Raw genomic sequence first — 20,292 nt, forward strand, 5'->3', positions numbered from 1 at the left:
CCTGTACCTCTGCTACTGACCCCTTATCTCCTGTGTGTCTGTAACTCCCTGGGAGGTGTCATCCTCAATAGGGACTCCTGGGCTGAGCCGCAAGCCGGCTCCAAAGCCTCAGCCCTGTGACTACCCTCCTTGGAGTGCCACCCGGGAGTTCTTGGCCACGCTATCAGAGGGCCAGCCGGGCTTTCTTGAGCACAGAGCAGGTCTTTACCTATGGGGCTGGTTTTATGGAGAGTTTTGGGGAGCATGACTCATAGGGAAACTATGTGCCTGCTGCTCGGGTTTCTCCCCAGACGTCTCCACGGCCAGGGACGGAATCCCCACCTCTCCACGTCTCCGGGCCCCTGAAGATGTTGGAGGTAGGCTGATCCTTGCTGCGGTAGGCAGTGGGCACTGGGGTGTTGTCTAGATGCATGTTGGATGGTCACTTCCGACGCCCGAGGAGCTGCCTTCTTCCCGGGCTTGAGGCTGGGCTGGAGAGTTCCTCTCCTGCTCCCTCGCCAGCAGGCTTGGGTCTTTCCAGCCGAGAACCTCGGAGCAGCAAACCTTTCCTTTCCTAGAGGGCGTCCCGACAAGGGTGCTCTTCATTGTCAGAACTAAGTACGCCACCGACGGCGTCATTTTGTCGTCCCTCATGTTATCTTGTACGTATCGATCATCATTTCCATCTTCTCACTCTTGGTGACGTTTCCGGGGCTGGAGGATTTGAGGAGCGGAGACCCAGTTCCAGCAGAAGCTTTGCACCTTTTCCTTGAAGGGATCCTGGGAGCTCCTCCCCTGCTCTGTGAGGTGCTGAATTGATCTGCTGTCATTTTTCACAGAATCTGCAGATAAGGAGGCAGTTTGAGCGGCAGCCAGGTAGCCTGTTGATGTGGAGTCTGCTGTACCTTTCATGATTACCATCATTAGCACCGCCCTCCTCCCTGGCTGGATTCCCTGTCATTTTAAGTAGGCAGCAATTACTGGTTTGCTAAAGAAGCCTGCTCCTGCTGCCAAGGAGCCTATTAATTATCGCTCTATCTCCAATTCAGCCTTCCTGGTGTTGAGAGTTGTGTAGCGTGTGGCAGAGCGGCCGCGATCGCATCTCTGCAACCATCTCCCTTCTGAGCCGCTCCAGTGGACTCGATGTCGAGACAGAGGGCCCGGGAGGCCCTGGTGAGTGCGTTCGACTGTTTTCCATCCGTCAGGCCTGGCGTGGCCATCTCTCCCTTTGATTCTGACCCTGGCACAAGCTCACGGTCGGCCTTTGTGGTGGGCACTCATCCTTATTTCTGAAGTGTCTCTGAACTAAACCGGACACCTGGAAAGTATACGTGGTTTAGACCCCGCTTGTTTTCTCTGCTTGTGCTGAGGAGCCCATGGAATTGACCTGTGCCTGTCTTCAAGAAGGAAAAGCAGAGGATGGCCAGTGGGACTGGCGGAAGGTGGTCATGTGGCACCTTTTCTTTTTTAGCGTGTTGGTGTTTATTTGACGCTGACCCTGCTCCTCACGGTCCAGGAATGGCGACGTTGCCCTGCTGTGTGCACCCTTGTTCGGTCCCTTGTGGGCACTTTCTGGGGTTCCCTGGGTCTCTTAATGGGGTTTGGAGAGCTTGCACTTCTCCTCCACTTGGCGTGTGGTTCTTGGCAGCCTTGGTACGTGGAGGGCAGAAGCCGTCCCTGCAGGGCTCCGTGTGCTCGCCCGACCTCCTGCGCGTCCCGTGCCTCTCCCCGTCGCCCCGGGGTTCTTTCCCCTCTTGGGTGATTCTGCACTTGTACTTCTCCCACCCCGGCTGACTCCGCTAGAAGTGCTGATGTCACTGACTTTCTTAAATGACAGCTGGTGGGGATTTACAGAAATTGTAAAAGCACACCACTTCCTCTTCTGGCCGTTTTCTGGACTAATTCCTGCTCTTTTGAGTTGGGTGGGAGGATGGAGATTTGGGGAGAATTTCCTTGTCTCGAAGCCCGTGAAGCACTTTTCCTTTCTCTGTTGCTCTTCCAGGTTTGGTGCTTGGGATGGCGCTGGTGACCCCGGGCTTTCTCACCCGTGCCTTGCCCTTTGGACTGTCTTCTCTCCTGGGCGAAGGCTTTTCAGTGCTTCCCTTAAATAATTTTCCTTATATAGAAGATTGTTTACTGGTCTTTGGCCAGCTCAGGGGGTTACCTATGGGGTTGGTCTTATGGAGAGTTTGGTTCTATGGAGAGTTTTGAGGCCCTTCTGAATCCAGTGCCCAGCCCCCTGCACTCACTGGGATGAGGTGAAGCGTTCTGATTCACTCACGTGAATTGTTTTCAGAGCCCTTTGCTCTCTGAGAAACGCCTCACTGGGTCCCCCTGTTCTCACGTAGCCTCCGGGTGCCGTTGGTGACGGTCTTGAAGGCTGGGCGCTGGCAAACGCGGGTTTCTCTGCATTTCCACTCCTGGCTCCGGCTGGTGGAGGCTGGGCCCCGGGCTTTCCCATCTCTTGCTTTGTGGGGTGGGTGGTGGCCCAGGAACCTGGTTCTGGGGCGCGTGGGCAGCCACCTGGACGAGCCCTGCTCAGTGCTGTGATCCGCAGCCCCGCGGAAGCAGAGATGGGCAGGGTTCAGCGTTTGTTCTTTCCCTGGTGGCGTTTTGCTTATTTTGTGTGTTTAGAAAAAGCAGCATATTCAAACTGCTGAGTTTCTCTTTTCCCTGGAATGGAAACCATTTGGACTATTTCAATGAGTTTTAGCTAAGATTTGTTGGTTCACAGTATTGGTTTTGTTTTCTGGTGTCCTGTTTAGAATAAGGCCAGAATGTGACTTTTTCCTTTATGGAAATAAGGGCTATTCGGTGCCTTGGCATTTAGGAAACCAACGTGAATTGGAGAAATCATGTTTGCCCCACAGAGTCCAAACAGAGAGTCTTCAGTGAAAATGATAGATGTATAGATATTTCCATCTTGGGTCACTTCTTTTTTCTCTGACTAAAGTATTTTAAGATTTTAGAGCAATAACATTCCCTTGTTTTTTAAAAAAATATTAATTAATTTCTTTCACATTTTAAAAGAGGAAAACAAGGTAGAAGAGAAGAGAAGCATCATGGGCCATATCCGTCCCCAGGATGCACGGTGGCGGTGGCAGGTCCTCTGCTGTTGTCTTCCAGATGGAAGGATTCAGTGTGGCCTCCGTGCCAAGGTTTGGATGAGGAATGGAAATTGAATTCCCTTATTGTTAGCACTGCGAAGGGTGGAGTCTGGTGTTTGAGGATGCGTTGCCATTGTTGGACCCCCCGGGACTTGGCGCTGTGAGCTCTGTGCACACGTAGCTGTCACTTGGCTCTAACGTTGCGATGGTGAGTGGTCCGAGATTTTGAGTGGCTGCGCTATCCAGAAAATAGTTCAGATAGCCCTGTGGTGTGTTTGACTGAAAGTCTTTTCTTAAGTCTGGAGAAATAGCATAAAAAGGGGAAAGAAAGAAAATGAGTTGGTCAAATTGTTTGGGATGAGCTATTTTTTAAAGTTTGGATAGTTGTCTAGGTAGTGTCTCTAGCATAAGAAAATGGGAGAAAATGGGAGGTTAGTGGCAGAGGGAAGGTGGGACTGGGAAGCACATCATGAGGTCCTGAGAGGGGTTGTGGCCAGGCCTCGGTCAGCAGCATGTGCCACCAGGGGTGTCTGTGAATGTTTCTGTTCATAATTTATTTATTTATTTATTTATTTGGTACCAGGGATGGAACTCAGGGGCACTCGACCACTGAGACCCATCCCCAGCCCTGTTTTGTATTTTATTTAGAGATAGTGTCTTTCTGAGGATGGCTTTGAACTTGAGATTCTCCTGCCTCAGCTTCCGGAGCCTCTGGGATTACAGGCGTGTGCCACCGCTCCTGGCTCCGTTCCTCATTGTATCCCAGGGGCTAGCACAGGCTGGACCTTGCATTTCCTCAGTAAACGTCAAGGGGATGAGTGGGTGTGTTGGGAGGCCTGGGTGCAGGCCCCGCTGGGCCACCCACTAGCTGCAGCAGGCTGTGAACTCTCCCTTTATCAGGAATCTGTCTCCTACTGTGTCTAGTGAAGGTGAGGGCGAGGCCTGGGAGGGTGCTGGCGTCTGCTGCTTCCTCCAGGGGCTGCTCAGGGTGGAAAGTGACTGGCCCCCAGGCCTGGCCCTTGTGAATTCAGTGCCCAGCTCCCTGCATTCACCAAGGATGCAGTGGCGGAGCTGGTCTGTGAGGTCCCTTCCGATCTCCCTTCCTCTCTGCTTTTTGATACCACGAGTCCAAGTGCGCGATGCTCCGTGAAGCTCCTTGGTCAGCAGGTGCTTAGTTAAACAGAAGCAGTGCTGGGTGCGGGCCCCGCGGCCTCCACCAACAGGTTTTCTGGTGCGCTTAGCACATGTGGGTAGAACTTAGTGAGTGGGTCCGGACAGAATCTTCCCGCCAAGAAATGATGTCATATGCCGTTTTCCACTCTTGCCCTCTGAAGCAGATGACCACCGAACATCCACTGTGCGGCAGACACTGCGCTGGTGGCAGGCCACCAGCCCCTAGGATGTGGCTCTACCTTCAGATAACTCACAGTGACACGAACGTGGGCCTGGACCTCTCCTTGTTCCTTTAGGACCCAAAGACGGAGGGGTCAGTCCTGAGGGGCCCAGGGAGCAGCAGAGTCCCCAGGAAGTGAGCTTTACCAAAAGACCACTGCCCAGCGAGGGAGAAGAGGCACACGGGGGAACATGGCTGGGCACGGGGAGCGTGGCCGGCCTCCTGCACGGTGGTAGTGCTCTGGCTGCCAAGTGCAGAGTGGATTGGAGGGTGGCCAGGCCTGGTGTCCAGAGGCCAGCTGGGATGGTGCTGATGAGTGTCTGTGAGAACACACACTGCAGCCTGGAGCTAGGCTGTGACTTTGGTCACAGGTTCCCAGGGCAGTGAGGGTGACAGGCTGTGCGCACGTTGTTTGCCGGTGACAAGTGATGCTCACTGGTTCACCCCTCGAGCCGTCAGGCCTCCCCTGTACCAAGCACCTGGGGGACGTGCCGACTTGCCGGCCTGGTTCCTGCTCTCGGGAGCGGCAAGCTGTCAGTGGTGGATGCAGGGTACTCTCTGAGGCGAGAAGCGCGACTCCAGTGCCCATCCAGACCGTCCCTGTGCAGACTTACCGTCCGACACGCACTCGCTGTGCCCCGGGGTATGTGCTGTGAGATTAAGGTAGTAGGCAGGTGAGCCTCAGGTCCATGCGAGCGCTGGGCACGTCCGTGTGCACGCTCAGCAGGTAAAAGCAGCCCTGTCCCCTGCCGAGGTGGACGAGCACCTGGAGTCGGGCAGAGGGGCTCTGCTCTGGGAAGGCTCCAGGTGTCCTCCTGTTTCCTGAACTTGGACGCCCTACGTGGAGGAAGAAGAGCCTCTGCTCTCGTGCTCCCTGCGCGCAGAATGGGATCTCGAGGCTGTTCTGGGAGCTGCTGCTCCTCGGCCTTCATGCCTGTGCCCCAGGTTGTGCTGGTGCTTGGACTCATGTCCAGGAGCAAGGACTGTCCAACAGGCTGCAGGATGGACGGACGTGGGATAGGTGGCATAGAGCACAGGGTGCTTGGGTGCAGAGAGGTCAGTGAGAGCCTCTTCCCTGTTCCCCATCTGGCTCAGAATCACCTGGACGGTCTGGAAAGCCCCCCCCAGGGGGAGCCCCGGGCTCCAGCATGGCTGCTGGCCTTGCTGGGGAGGGGGGTGGACTTTGTCCATTTTGGTTGGCTGGGAGAGGCGGGGGACTGCTGGGGCTGGAACTCAGACTGCCCTGGGTCCGAGTCCCAGTGGCCCTGATTAGTGGCTGTGTGACTTTGGGCGAATTGCTAAGTTTCTCTTTTTCTTCACGTGTCAAGTGAGGCGGTGGCCTCCTGGGAGGGCTCTGTTAGAGGACCAGCCTGCGTCTGTGCCTCTGCACACCTGCTCTGCAGCATTGGGCAGCATGTTCTCTGTGTCTGGACTTCCTTATCTGTGAGAGAGTAATAATGATGATCACTGTCATCGTCCCCACCTTGGAAGGGTGAGTGAAGACTTAGCTGAGGTCATGTGCACGGAGGGATTGGCCGGCACTCCGTACCTGGCTGGCCGCTCTGCCTGCCATCCGGACACCGAGCTTTCCGAAACGCTCTGCAATGCTATGTGATTACTGCTTTGTTCTTTTCAAAAGCTACTGCTTCACCAGATACATTTGTTGCTACGTGTTTGTGTTTTAAAAAATCTGATGACTCACAGGTGCAGAGGAGGAGGCTGAGGCAGGAGGCTTGTGAGTTCAAGGCCAGCCTCAGCAACTTAGGGAGGCACTAAGCAATTCAATGAGACCCTGTCTGTAAATAAAATATAAAAAGGGCTGGAATGTGGCTCAGTGGTAGAGCACCCCTGGGTTCCATCCATGGTACAAACAAAACAAAACTCACCCCTGTCTCAATTCTCAATGACTTAATAATAAGTTTTTGGGATAGGAGTACGTTTGCCAGACCAAATACTGAATGTCCATTTAAGTTCCAATTTCTGATAAAGAATGCTTTAAAAATATATGTTTGTACCAAATATTAGACCAAAGAATTATTCTTTGTTTGCCATAGTTTAAATCTACCTGGGCATCCTATCCTATTTTCCTGGCCCCTAGTTTAGGAGTAGAACAGCCCTGTGCTCTCATTTTTTCTCAGATACCCTTGCCTGAATGCTCACAGGACTCTCGAGCACCTATCTAAAGAGATCTAAAGAGCTACTGCCTCCGGATCCATTACCCCTGAGAGGGCCATGGACCATCAGGCTGAGCTGATGTTGACACCTGAGTGCGTAGCGTGATGTGGCTGGCGATTCTGAAATGTCCCATGTTGCTTCTGCCCAGAGGGCACTGTGAACAATGACACATTCATGGCTAGGTGTGCATTCCAGAGAATCCCCAAAACCTCATCATCCTGGAAGGAAATTACCTCATCGCTACCGGGCAGGGCTGTTCCTGTGGTCGGCCTGGTTTTCCAGGTAGGATATAAACACGTTGAGTGGTTGGGTTAATAACTTGGAGCGATTTCATTGTACTTAGAATTTAAATAAATTTTTAAGTAGGTCTTTTTTTTTTTTAACTGCTTGACTATTTGGAGGCTTTAAAAATTGTATTTCAACAAACTCCGTGTTCACTGAGCATCTATGGCGCACACTGCAAGAGAGAGTTAAAGTGTGGTTCCTGCCCTCAGAAACCTTCTTGGTTCTTGGAGCACCCAGAACAGGAACGGCGGGGCAGCCGGCAGGGTCAGCGAGGGCAGTGTCCAGGCTGGTAAAGCCGGGTCCCAATGGCTGCATGCATGTGAGAGGCGGTCAGCCTGGGGGCTCTGCGGTAGAGGGAATGGGCTTTGGCCAAGTGGCCTCAAGTGCAGTAGGCGTGGATTCTTAGAAGTGTCTTCTTGGAGGACAGTATTTGAGGAAACCATGCAAAGGTCAGGGTGATTTCATTTGGAAAGTGAAACATTCTAGGCGTAGGCCTAGCAAGAGCAAAGACCTGGAAGTGGCCCTGTTTTGAAAGCAACCCGTGACTGAGATGTGACTGGAGTCCACAGGACACCCCGGTCAGTGCCCACCACCTCTTCTCCCACGTGCGCCTGTTTATGGTGTCGATTTACAGTTGGAAACTTTACGTGGGTGGGGCTGGTTTCCTAAATGTCCGTCACACACCTGCTATCGCTACCCATGTGATGGCCGGAGGGACTCGGGCAATATTAGGGACTGTCTCAGGTGTTCCCTTGGAACCAACTGAGGTCACTGTATTTCAATTTAAGTTTTCTTTCCTCTTTTTAAAATCTCTTTGGAATGAACACTTGCAGTGATCTCTGACTTAAGTTGGGCAGAATCAACAGCAGAATTCCACCACCAGCTCTTGACCTTGAGCCCTTGCTGCCGTGACATTGAGAGCCAGCTTGGCTGGGGTCTTGTTGGGATGGCTCTCGTTTATGGCCCATGTCAGAGTTAAGGGCCTTAAGCATTCTGGAGGGTCCCCCACGACACCCAGCACAGTGCCTGGAGCGAGCGTGGCTGCCGAGGATGCCTGCTGCCCACCTGAGCTCCACCTGGGGACATTTAGACTCCTGTAGAGGAGCCATCACGGTCATCTCTGAAATGTTCTCAGGACTTCTCTCCCAGTGCTTTTCCTTCTATTAAAAGAAAAAAAAAGGTTCCACAAGAAGTCACTAAAAATGTCCCTGGCTTCACAACTTGCCGAGGCCGCCCGACTTCTTCAGCAACAGATGTAAACGTGACAGGCGTCCGTGTGGGTTGGGAGACGTGGCGTGGAGAACCGGACTGGTCCCGGAGAACCTTTCTGTTCTCTGGTCTGCGAGTGCTTAGCGCTCTGAATTCCCCCACAGACTGGTGAGGCCCTGGGTGATCTGGGTGTCGTCTTCGTCAACAAGGACTGGCACCTGTCCCTCGAGTTGGGACAGGTTGTTCCTGTGGATGTCTTTCCCTTTTCAGGAACTGGTGGGCGAGGGGGACCCTGGATGCAAACCTTGGTGGGGGTCTTCAGTGTGAAAGAGCATAAACTGTGACGTGAGTCTGGGAATGTCTTCCCTGATGGCCAGGCCACATACCGTGGGCCTTAACGTCCACCCGCAGTTCCTACTGCCTCGTTTTTGGCCACGCGTAATACCTTCCTTTATATATCTGTCAGGAAGCTATAACTGAGCTTCGAGTTTTATATTGACATGAAGCAGGGAGGTGCAGCTGTGCCAGCCATTCAGGCTCAACTGCAAGGCCCGTGCCTGCCAGCAAGGTTCGGAGCTCTCTCTTCTCATGGGTGTCCAGCCTCAGCAAACCGTCCTTTCCCTCCGTGCTGAGGCTCAGGGAAGCATCGGAAGGGATTTCTGCTCTGTCCCTGTAAGGGTGTCTCGGCTCCCTTCAGTCTGGACTCATGTAGCCTCAGAGGGGTCTGCGGTGACGGGGACACTTCACCCCTTGGTTTTCTGACTGTTACACAGGTGTCAGTGAGTGTCTGTTCACACAGGGGCACAGGTGATGGCTGATGGCTCCCAGGGTGCCCACAGGGGCTGCCCGGCTCTGTCAGGCAATGTTACGGCCCTTCAGGTCCCTGGATCTGGGCCATGTTTGAGTCTACCCACCAGTAGGTTCCTTTCTCAGCACCACCTATAAATAAACATTCATTGACAACGAAACAAATATACTAAAAAACAAAACCAAACAACAACCAAGTGGCTGAGAAAGCACCATTTGTGAGAAGGCCCGACGAAGACGAGGCAAGGTCAGCGCAGGGTCCCTGCCGAGGAGAGCATGGCAGCCCCATGGCTGGACCTGCAGGCATGGGGCAGGAGGGGAGTGGCAGGAGGTAGGCTGGGGAGGGGGCCGGGCAGAGGCAGCCCTGTGGAGGACTTCCATGGGGACAGCCACGGCACCTCCAGTCGGGGGAGTGACCTCATCTGAGTACCTCTGCAGAGCGGTGGTGTCAGGTTTGGAGATTGTCCAGGTCAGGCCTGCCCTAGGTGGGGACAGATGCGTTCTGAGGGTCACTTGTTTTCCCTTCCTGTAAAGCAGTGCTTGTGGGTTGGATGATGGCCAGTGGTTCTGATCTGGCTACTCGGAATTAGCTGTGGCCCCTGCCCCCAATTTCTAAGCATTTCAGTCTTTCACACGTGCGGCTGGTTTGTCCTTGAGTCTGCAGAGCTCGTGACAGATGTGTAAATGTTCTTGCTGAACTCTGTTTCATTTAAAAAAAAATTTCCACCATCGTTTCCTATTGAAAACTTTGTGAAGTTTGGAGTAGTTTCACACATTAATGTTGGAGGTTCTTGCAGACCCTGTGGGTGGGTGATCTCGGACCAGAAGCTCGATCACGTGGGCTGAGCAGTGCCTTAGAGTTCAGGAGACAAGAGCTGACGAGTGTTGCACTGGGCTCTGAGCTGGGACACAGCAAGGAGACGCAGCTTCTTTCCTCGCGGAGTTGAACAAGAGAAGTCCCAGTTAAGGTCATTTCCTACCTTGCAGTGCTAGTGACAGAGAAGACACCCGGCCCTGGCCGGCTGGAGGCCTGTGGGGTCCTAGGCCAGCTGACCTCCACGGGCATCTTCCCATCAGTATTCTCTATGTTCCCAGCAGCTGGTGGGACCCAGTGCCTCTAGGGCAGGGTGGACCTGGCTCCTTCTCTCCTGTCCCCCTGCCTCGAGCTACATCATGCTGTGTGGCCCACGGAGGTCCTCTAGAGGGTGGTTTGGGGACCGTCTTTGGTTACTCAGGAGTGTCCTGGGGCATGTCTGCTTTCCCCCTCCATTGGAATATTTCTCCCACTTTCTGCAGTGTCTGGGTGCCCCAGGGAGCGGCATGGACGGCCACTTCTAGAGCTCCGCAGTGGAGAGGAGCGGCAGGGCCTCCCTGTCCTCAGCCAACCTCCAGGGTGCGCTGTGAGAGTCGGGGAGCCCCAGCATTATCTACCACGGGGTCTGGCCTCCCCTAGGGCGGCCTGGAGGGGCTGTAGCGTCCATGTCAAGGACTCTGGGAGCCACTTCCTGAGTGGTGGGAGGTGTCACTCACGCAGACTGGGCTCCAGTGTGTCTTTAGCAGCCGAGGAGTGGGGTGCCGGAGGCCTTCCTGCCGGGGAGCATTGCCGTGGGGAGCAGCGCTATGGCCCTCGGAAGCGTGAGGCCAGGCCTCCAGCACCTGAGCTGTCCCTGTGGGGAGGCTCAGGTGTGAGTGGCCACTCCAGTGCTGGCCAGAGTGAGGGGACACCGAGGCCCCCGAGGGAGAATGTGCTGGGCGGAGTGAGTGGCTGGGCTGGAAACAGGTTCAGGAGTCCTCACTGCCCGTACCACACGTCCTGCCTCCCCTCTCCACTCCTGGCCTTCGCCTGCGTTCCTGCCGCTGTCCTGGGCACCTGCCTGCTGCCCGCTGTTCCCTTTCTGCTCACCCCTCAGCCTCAGTCGTAAGGTGGCTTCCTGAGCTGGGCGCCCCTCATTGGATGCGGGTGGCTGCGCTGATCTTTCATGGCTGCCTCATCTTTTCTTTGCTCCCACTCATGTGATCACTGTGTCTTCATCTCTCTGTTCAGCGTCTGGTTCCCACGTCCGTGAGGCCAGGGCGTGAAGCTGTTGGATTCACGGTTGTATTCGTAGAGCTTACACCAGCTCTAGACCAGACCCTCGGCCCAGCCAGGCGGTGCATAGACACTTGGCAATTACATGACTCCATGTGTTAAAGCTTTGACAAAGGGGCAGACTTTGGGGTTACCCCACCGACTGATGTTGGACGTCTGTGCCCACCTTCCTGAGATTATCAGCTGCACAGGGCTTGGCATATCATCAGGCATTCGGAATAGGTGAGTCTTGTGATTCCGGTATAACTAGACCCATGGCCTGTGAGATTTTATTCAGGTTCTCTTTGTGCAAACGAGAACTCAAAGATGTCAGCATTCTTTTAATTTTTAGAGGCTTGGCCTATGATTGATCAAGTTTATGTAGCTAGAGTGGCCTTTTTATTTCTTCTCTTTCCCAAAGTGAGCTCCCATGCCTTTCAGATCCCCCCAGTTGTGTTCATTCAGAAGGAGTTGGGCAGGCGTGGCTTGTCCTAGCAGAGTTCATAGCGCTCTGTCTGCTTTGCAGAATGAAACAGTTGGGGGGGGGGGCGTGAAATGGAAAAGTAAGTGGGAATTTCTCTAGAAGGAGGAGAACTAACTGTATAAAAAAGAAAATCAGGGCTGGGGTTCTGGCTCGCTGGCAGAGCGCTCGCCTCGCATGCATGAGGGTTTGATCCTCAGCACCCCATAAAAATAAATAAGTGAAGGTGAAGATATTGTGTCCATCTACAACTAAAAAACATCAAGAAAGAAAGAAAAGCAGCAGTGGGCTTTCTTTCTAAAATGAAATGCCCCAGGTGGCTTTTCCTGGGTCGGCGTGTTTGATTCGCAGGGAGGGTGTGCGTCACTGTGCTGTGTGTGTGGTGAGCTCAGAGGTGCACACGGGCAGTCACACCCTGAATTACAGGAACTGAACCCTCGAAGGAGTCGGGAAATCTAATGCGGACCATTTCCCAGCCACTTGTGATCCAGGAGAAATAAAATTAGGAGATGGGGAGTGAAACCCAGTGGCCGACACTTCATCTTCCACGTGGTAGAGGTTGGCTCTGACCTTTGGTGACCCAGTTAGCTTCTCCCATCCGTGAAGTGGAGATCAGCTCACCAACCGCCTTCAGAGTCGTTGGGAGGGTTTCAGGTGGTGACGTAGAGTGTCCCCTGTCCACACATCGAAATCCTGCAGACGTTGCTGCTACTAGGTTGGTGGGTAGCAGAGGGTGCTGACTCCCGAGGGGACCTGCAGCTTGTAGGCTGGGCCGTGCCTGGTTGGTCACTTGACCTGGCCAGGGTCGAGGTTCCTCATAGGTGGATGGAGTGGGAACACCATTGTTGCACGCGGCGGCCGTGTGCACTATGGAGTCGGTCCTCCCGGAGCACCTGGCATCTGGAGTGCCCTGCTCGTGGGTGCCGCTGTGACGCAGAAGCCCGAGTCACACGGGCAGGTGCTCTGGGCTCGTAAGCGGGCCATGGCCACATGCCCAGCCACAAGGGAGTTTCAACTTCTCTGAGCCTCCATGCCCTCTCTTCCCTAGTCGCAGTGGCAGGTTCTGTGAGAAGTCGGTGGGACGGTGCCTCTGCAGACTGCTTTACCCAGGACGCGGGCGGGAGCGACTCCTAGCAGGGACCGGTGGGGACCTGCCTTAAATCACTGCCCTTTCCTCGATGTCTGGTTCCACTGCGGGTTGCCTCTGGCTCCTGTAGAATCTCGCTCTGGGGTGGTGTCCTCACGCTGTATGGAACTGTGACCAACAGGTGAGAAATAGGGGCGAGGGGTGCCGTCACTGGAGGCGTACATACCTATGGAAACCTTTTCCCCATGAAAACATCCAAAGTCTGGCGATCACATGCGTATGACCTTAGAGGTCACAGAAGGTCAAAGCCGGGATTAATGTTAGGTGAAGGTTATGTCCTCAGAAAATGACTTACAGGGACCAACAGGAGCTGACATTTCTAAAATAAAGGGAGCGGAGGGCTATGCAGGTCGCCTGTTTCCTTCGTGACTGGGACTGGGCTCACAGGGTAGTTTTGATGTGGCTTGAGCCTCGGGCAGCGAGTCCCACCTGGGAGGGATGCTCCTCCGCCCCTGGAGCGAATCTGGCTTCCAGTGTTGGGAACAGTTTCCACTTCACTGGGGTCACTGTGGCTGCCGTCTCTGTGTTAAGGAGGACGGTGGATTCCGGGGTGCGCTTCTGGGAGTCCACTGTGGCGAGGTCACTGGGGCATGGCCACTGAGAATGGCATGGGCCGTGGGGACGATGGGAGCCAAGGAGCAGCGCTGAGGAGAGAGGACACCACCGAGGACTTTCCTGGTCCTCGTGGAGGAGGAGAGTCGGGTGGAACTGAGGGGTGCCTTGCACGTGGGGTGTAGGGGTGCAGCAGCTGTCGCCGGAGTCAGCTTCAGGATAGGCCCTGGTCAGGGTGGAGTTGGTCTGTTAACCTGGTTTGCATTGGCATGTGCAAACACTCATAGCTGACTAACCGTTCTCCAAACCAGCAGGGTCATTAACTGGTGGCTCCCTGGTGTCAGAACCAGCCCCTCAGCCGCTTCTCCCGAGGCTTGTCACCTCATGGTTACCATAAGGCTGCTGCTCCTCCAGGCATCACATCCACTTTAAGAAGAGGGGAAAGGAAAAGGAGGTGAAGCCTGTAGCAGAAAAGCACAGGCCTCTCTGGAAGCCCCAGGCAGGCAGCTCCTCGCATCTCATCACCTAGAACAGCCTCAGATCATCTCCTGGACCGACACGTCGCTGCCCAAGCAAATTGTGATTCTGTGTATGCAGTCGGTGTGCTTGGCTCAGCCGGGCCTCAGCTGAGGGCTGGAGGGTGACCATCTGGATGAGGACCTCCCCTGGGCACATTTTCCCTCCACTCTGCAGTGACCACCAGGCTACAGTTTTTCCCTAACGTAGGGACTGTGTGTTTAACTCTGTGCTTTTCTCAGATACCTTAAAACACACGTAGCTCGGTTACCTTTAAAATATGTGAATATGTGTTCTTCTCCACCCTGACTGAAGTTCTAACCTGGACTATATACTTGGTCTTGAATTTGTTCCAGATCTTCCTTATTCTTAAATTCTTGGTGGGGGGGCCTCTCTGACTTGAGAGCAAATGTGGAAAATTCCTCTTGGTACTCGCCAGCTGATACGCCAGTCAGGGCACAAGGCCTGATGGAAAAGGTCACGGCCTCTGTGGCTTTTGTCTCAGGAAGGGTGTAATTATTCTGTGTTGAGAACTAGAGAAGGGAGATGTTTGTTCATTCTTTTTGAAGTTAACATTATTCAGGGAATTATAAGATGCAAATATTTGCCCTCTCCTGCAGTTCAATTCAGGATGCGCTCACCACTTGATAAATGCGGAATTCTGTTAGTGATTGCTGTAGCTGAGAGTGGATCTGAAGATAAGTAACGTCCATTCCCTGCAGTTAAGCAGCAGAGATTTTGCAAAGAGCCTGGCATCTATGCTGTGTGATCCTGAGAGCATTCTTTAACCTCTCGATTCTACAGCTTGGGATGAGAGAGGAGATTTTTTTTTTTTTGTACTGGGGATTGAACTCAGGGCACTTGACTACTGAGCCCCATCCCTAGTCCTATTCTGTATTTTATTTAGAGACAGGGTCTCACTGAGTTGCTTAGCACCTCGCTGTTGCTGAGGCTGTCTTTGAACTCATGATCCTCCTGCCTCAGCCTCCCAAGCTGCGGGGATTACAGGTGTGCGCCACAGTGCCCGGCAGGAGTTACCCTCATGGCCTGGCATTTACACATGCAAAAATACCTTGGAAATAAGGGTGGCTGGAGTGGACCAAAGGACCCAGGGAGATATGGTGGGTGTAGACCAGGGAGGATCAGCTTCTGCTGGAAGATGGTCTGGGGACGGGTGAGAGGTCCATGGGACCATGAGGTGACTTTTGGGGTAACTGTGAGCAGCGCTAGGCTGAGCAGGTGCACGGAGCATGTGTGAAGGCTTCAGGGATTTACTGTTTTCCAAATAGGACTTGAAAGTGTGAGTGAGCTAGGTTTGTTCTGGAGGTGATGGGGTGCAACTTCAGACTCCCCCAAACATTCACAGACATTCAGTTTCAATAGAAGTGGAATTCCTGGGTGAAAGATGGCATACCTTTAACACTTCCATGGATATATACATACAGACTTCTCATGCTGAGACACTGTGGATTCACATGACTCCTAAGGAATACTGAGTCGTCTGTGTCCCCTTTACCCGGTGTCCCCAGTGGGTCAATTGATGGTGGCATCACAGCCGGGAAGTCACTGAGACTCTGGGGGTGCCCGTGGCTGTGTGAGCTGGTCCACTCCAGCAGCTGTGGCCTGGGAGAGAGAGCTTGGGGAGGAGCGTGGACACCTGGCAATGGCGCTGGGGTTTGAGGTGGTCACAGTGGACCTGCCAAGCACAGAGGGTGACGAGAGCAGAGAGTGCCTGTGCAGGGGCCCAGCCAGCAGGAGTTGAAGGCCACCATGCGCTCCATCTGACAGATGCATGAGACCTAGCAGAGTCCAGGTGCCGTGGCCAGGGCAGGTGGGCAGGTGGACGTTCCATGAAGCTGGAGAGCGCGAGCCCTGTGTGGAGTGATGGTTGGTATTACCGCGTGGGCATGCGGCCAGCGTGCCTGCTGGGTTGATTTTGCACAGCCAGGAATCTAGTTGTTATGTGAGGTCTCTCAGCTTTTAACTGTTGCCAAACACAAAGGTGACACAACACAGGAGCCATCTTGTGCTCCTCGGGGGCGACATTCTCCTCCGCGGTTCCCACGCTCTCTCCTGGGCGGATGCTCAGGGGCCTCTCAGTTGTCTCTGTGGCCTTATCAGCTGCCCTGGCAAACTTCGTGGTGTGACCCAATAACTGCTTGATCTCCCAAAGGTCAGAGAGTTGGTTGGGCTCAGCTGACGGGTTCTTCTGCTGCCTAGCTTGGGCTCCCCGGGGCCCTTGTTAGACGTTAGCATGGGGCTGGGGATGTCCGAGGTCTGCCTTGGAGCCTCTGTGCAATTCCAGGAACTCTCGTGGTCTCTGCATGTGGCCTCTGCAGCTGGCTAGCTGGACCGGTGGCCCGGAGTTCCCAGAGGGAGGGTTTCAACAGGGGGGACGTAAGGGGACCTGCCAGCCTCTTCAAGACAGGGACCGGGGTTGCCACCGCACCACTCTTGCCACCTCTGCTCTGGTAGAACAGATGGCCCGGGTCCACCACGGGAGGGGACTGCATGGGGGTGGGAACCCTGGGAGGCTGGGTCATCGGCCCCCGGGGCCAGAGTCAAGATGTGCAGATGTGGGAGGTGCTGAGATCAAGGGTAGTCCAGGGCAGGGAGGAAGATGAGCCAAGCTGCTCTGCGACTTTGGAGGCAAAACCAGTCACAGTGATGCTGGGGAAACGTCTTCTTTTTTCTTTTCTTTTCTTTTTCTTTTTAAACACTGACCTCCGCTGGGAGCATAATCCATCTCTATTATTTGGTTTCTAGTCTTTTGAAAAACCACTCTCACTGAGGGCGACGATGGCTCTGCCTTGGTCTTGGTGAGGACATGCTTTCAAGCACGTGGCCGGGCGGCTGCTGCTGCTGGGTCCACAGGCATCTTTTCAGCAGAGGCCCCTCCCGTAAAGTCTGTGGAGTCACCACGGGTCGTCGTGGGCCCGCGCAGATGCCGTCCGTGTACCCCCTACCATGTCCTCTGGGTCCTCCTTCTCCAAGAACTGGCTGCGGAAATGGCAGGCACAGCACAGAGTGAACATGCAGAGCCCGATGTCCAAGAACTGTTAAGGGTTTGGAGATGACCCCAGCAGGGCTGAGAGTAGCCGGGGCCCTTGTGGCTGCGCGGTGTCACGCACTCAAAGCCAGCCCTGCCTACATCTGGAACGTGTGTGCGAGATGCTGTGTAGAACGTGTTCTCTGCAGTAGACGGCCACTGGCTTTGATCAGATTCTCTTTCGCTTTTGACACTCAAAAACTTCCAGGGCCACCGCTTAGATGGACAAATCAGAAAGGGTCAGCCCTGCGCTCCCAGGAACCTCGGCTCCCAACCACTGCCACAGGCCCTGCAGACGCCGGTCTCGGCTTCCCAGTGTTGGGCCCTTCTGAAGCAGGGCCCCTGCAGCGAGGAGGGGCAGCACGTTCCCTGTGGGCTTCACATGCACACCAAGCCCAGGCCTCCTCCCGCTGAGCTGTTTCTGAAGCCTCCAGAATGCACTGGCGGTTTAATTGGAGGGCTGCTAAGTTCACATGCATTAGACACCAGCACAGTTCACTTATGGTCAGGATCGGGAGTCCACATCACGAGAAAGTAATTGGGGGACTCCAGACAGGTTTGGCATATTGCACAACTTCAGCGACTGTGTTCGGATCACCGTCTACGGGTGGCAGCCCCTGAGGTGTGCAGTGCACAGCCCGAGCAGCTGTACCTGGAGGCCCAGCCCTGTGAGATACTTGCTCTGTTGTAATAAGTTACAGAGGTGTTTGTGGAACTGATTTTTAATGATACAGAGCCACTTTGAATTACTTATTTGGGTTCCTCACCCGTAGCATCATAAGCTCTTATTTTTTTTTATCGAGTCTATCAATCAGTACACGCGAGGCCAAATTACCCTCACACCCACACACCTGACCCTTTTAATAGAATAATAGCAGCTAACATTTATTGAATGCTTATTATGTGTGAAGCCCTCTGCGTGCATTATCTAATTTTATCTTCACAACAACCCCATTAGTTACTGTTATTCTTCCATTTAGCAGATGAGAATGCCTAGATTAACCCCGGTTGCATGACTTACCCTAAGTCACACAGCTAATTAAGTGACAAGCTGGGACTGGAACCCAGGGCCGCCTCATTTCCACACCCAGCAGCATTGCGAGTGTGTGCGGTGCCTTTCGGGGGGTGCTTGCACATGACGGAGTTCACTGTCCGAGCTTGTGACTGTGACCTGTCTGGCTGAGGGTCACTGCCCTGCACCGTGACCGCTCCCTGGGGTCTTGGGTGCTCTTCCCGGTGACCACCAGTCCTTGCACAAGTTTGGGTTTCCTTTTTGCCATCCGCCTAAGTGAGTCCGGGAATGTGCACTCCGTGTTCATCGAGCAGTAACCCTGGGAGTCGCGGGCTGCCTGGGGTTGGCAGGTCCCGAGGGGACAGACTCAAGCGTGGTGTCTCGGCACAGATGAGAACGGGGCCCTGAACCTCACCCCCACACTCCCTGCTGGTGACGAGGCCACCGCTGCCGCCGACCTGCGGAGGAGGAGGGAGGACGCTCCCGGGCGAGCTCCTGGGCCTCGATCCTCCTCCCAGGTATCGAGGGACATTGGCTCTCCCATCAGCAACGTACCCCAGATTCACATGTGAGAGTGGTGGCTCCTCCTCCCGGCATGGGAACACGCTGGTTTGGAAGCAGAGACCGGGGTGTCCACTGCACCGAGCTGGGGGTTCTTGGAGGTGGGGATGGTGCAGGTGCTCTGGGTGGGTGCTCCTTTGTGGTGCGTCGTCCAGAGCACGATTTGGGAGGCAGGTCCATCTTGGGAAGGACTCTCCTAAGGTAGGAGAGCAACTCAAGGATTGCACAGTAAAGGAGTCACATACTGTGGCGAGTCCCTCTGAGGCACTGTCTCCGTGGCGTGTGGTCACCAGAGACGCCCAGGTACACTGCAGGACCCCGTGTGCGCTTCTGGTCTGGCTGATCAGGGGCTCTGGAGCTGTCTGGCTGGGGTTGGCTCGGGCTGGTTGATGTGGGGGGTGCCTGCTCTCTTAGTCACAGGGCTGCAGGGGACTTTCATCAGCACCAACCCTCGTCTTCCTGCGTGTCTCTCCCAGGAAAGCTTGGTGCCGGCCAAGAGGCTCTGGCTGTGCAGCTGGGCTGACCTGGGCGGTGCTGAGTGTGGGTTGGGGTGTCCCGTGAGGGACTGGAGCATCTCAGGAGGGCTGAGCAGGGCGAGCGAGTGCAGCCGTGAGTCACGGGCGTGCTGGCATCGCGTCCCAAAATAGCAGCAGCAGCAGCAGCAGCAACTTATTAGCAGTAACTAGCATTTATGGACGACGCTTCCAGCATGCAAAGTGCCTTCCATGCATTATCTCATTTAAATGGGAACAGCCCCAGGAGCTGGGGCTACCTGTATGTCAGCTTTCAGTTGTCATCTCAAGGTCATGGGGTCGCTAAGAAGGAGAGGGGCCCCACTCGGGTCTCTGGGGTGGGAGTGCCTGCTCGGGGCACCCCAGCACCTTCTCCCTACCTCAGTGCGCTTTGCTACTGGCTTTTTTTTTTTCCTTAAAGTGACCTCGCCATCAGTTTTCACCTGGTGATTTAGGCTCCAGTGACCCAAGATTTTCTTTTCTCACTTTAATGACTCGAGGTTTCGAGTGAGAAGGAAATACGACGTGGAGCACTTGTCCTTGCGTGTCTGGCCTGAGATCACGCCGCCCGCCCACCATTGCACAGAGGGAAAGCAGGGATCTGAAGCCTGCAATCAGCTCCTCAGGAGGCCGAGGCAGGGGGACGGTGGGTTTGAGGTCAGCCTGGGCAACTTGGTGCGAGAACTTGTATCTAAAAAAAATAAATAAGAAGAATCTTAGGAGGCAAAAGATTGGAGGGTTGGGCAGGAAAAACAGAGACAGGTGGACACACCCAGGGTGATACCTGCCTTCCTGGGAGAGAAGATAAATATAATTTAAGAACGCAGGTCAGAGGTCAGCTGGGTCGTAATTAGTGCCATGCCTGTCTGTAGGAAGAAAAAGCTTCCGGAATCACGTGAGTTTGCAGACTGTCATTTTTTTTTCTAACCCCCTTTTGGGGAACAATAAAAGCACTGCAGCATTGTCACTTATTGAGTACCTCCTGTGTGCACCTGAAGCATTGTGTGGGTCCTAATACCATACCCCAGGTCGTGGATGAGGGGACCCGGTGCTGCCGTGTGCAGGAGGGGAGCTTCCAGACGTGGATGATGGTCTGCCAGGGCTGTCCTGGTGACCCATGCCGGGCCGTGCCTGTGCCGCGGGCCCTCTTCCGAAAGTCCTTTGCGTGAGTTCACACTCGCTCATGTAACCCGGCCCAGGTTGTGACCAGCAGGCGGAGGCTCTGACGTGTCCGGCAGGCCTTTCTCTTTCCCCGTGTGGCTCACTGTGTTTGGCTACAGATTCTCCTGTGCTTTTAGAGGAAGGCAGGATGCTCCCGGGTGCCTTTGGGACATGCCGAACAAGAGAATCTGTTCCTCTGACTGCTCCCTCGGGCCCATTTTGGGGACACAAGCTATTTCAGAACAGAACAGGGGCTCCCTGAGGGTCGGGCTCCATCC

General features: G+C 54.4%; 1 protein-coding gene across 8 annotated transcripts in view; it reads left to right on the plus strand.

Moving 5' to 3' along the window:
* Positions 1-20,292, plus strand: part of MITF (melanocyte inducing transcription factor) — a gene marked incomplete at its 5' end in the record, with an annotated part of 183,013 nt that overhangs the window by 15,875 nt on the left and 146,846 nt on the right. The window contains one exon of one of the 8 annotated variants that reach the window (XM_081275945.1): positions 1,029-1,152. The exons of the other annotated variants lie outside the window; for them this stretch is intronic. The remainder of the gene's footprint in view (positions 1-1,028; positions 1,153-20,292) is intronic. 8 annotated transcript variants of the gene reach the window in all.

This window comes from Spermophilus citellus (genome assembly GCF_964194105.1).
Source record: "Spermophilus citellus genome assembly, chromosome: 19".
NCBI lineage: Eukaryota > Metazoa > Chordata > Mammalia > Rodentia > Sciuridae > Spermophilus > Spermophilus citellus.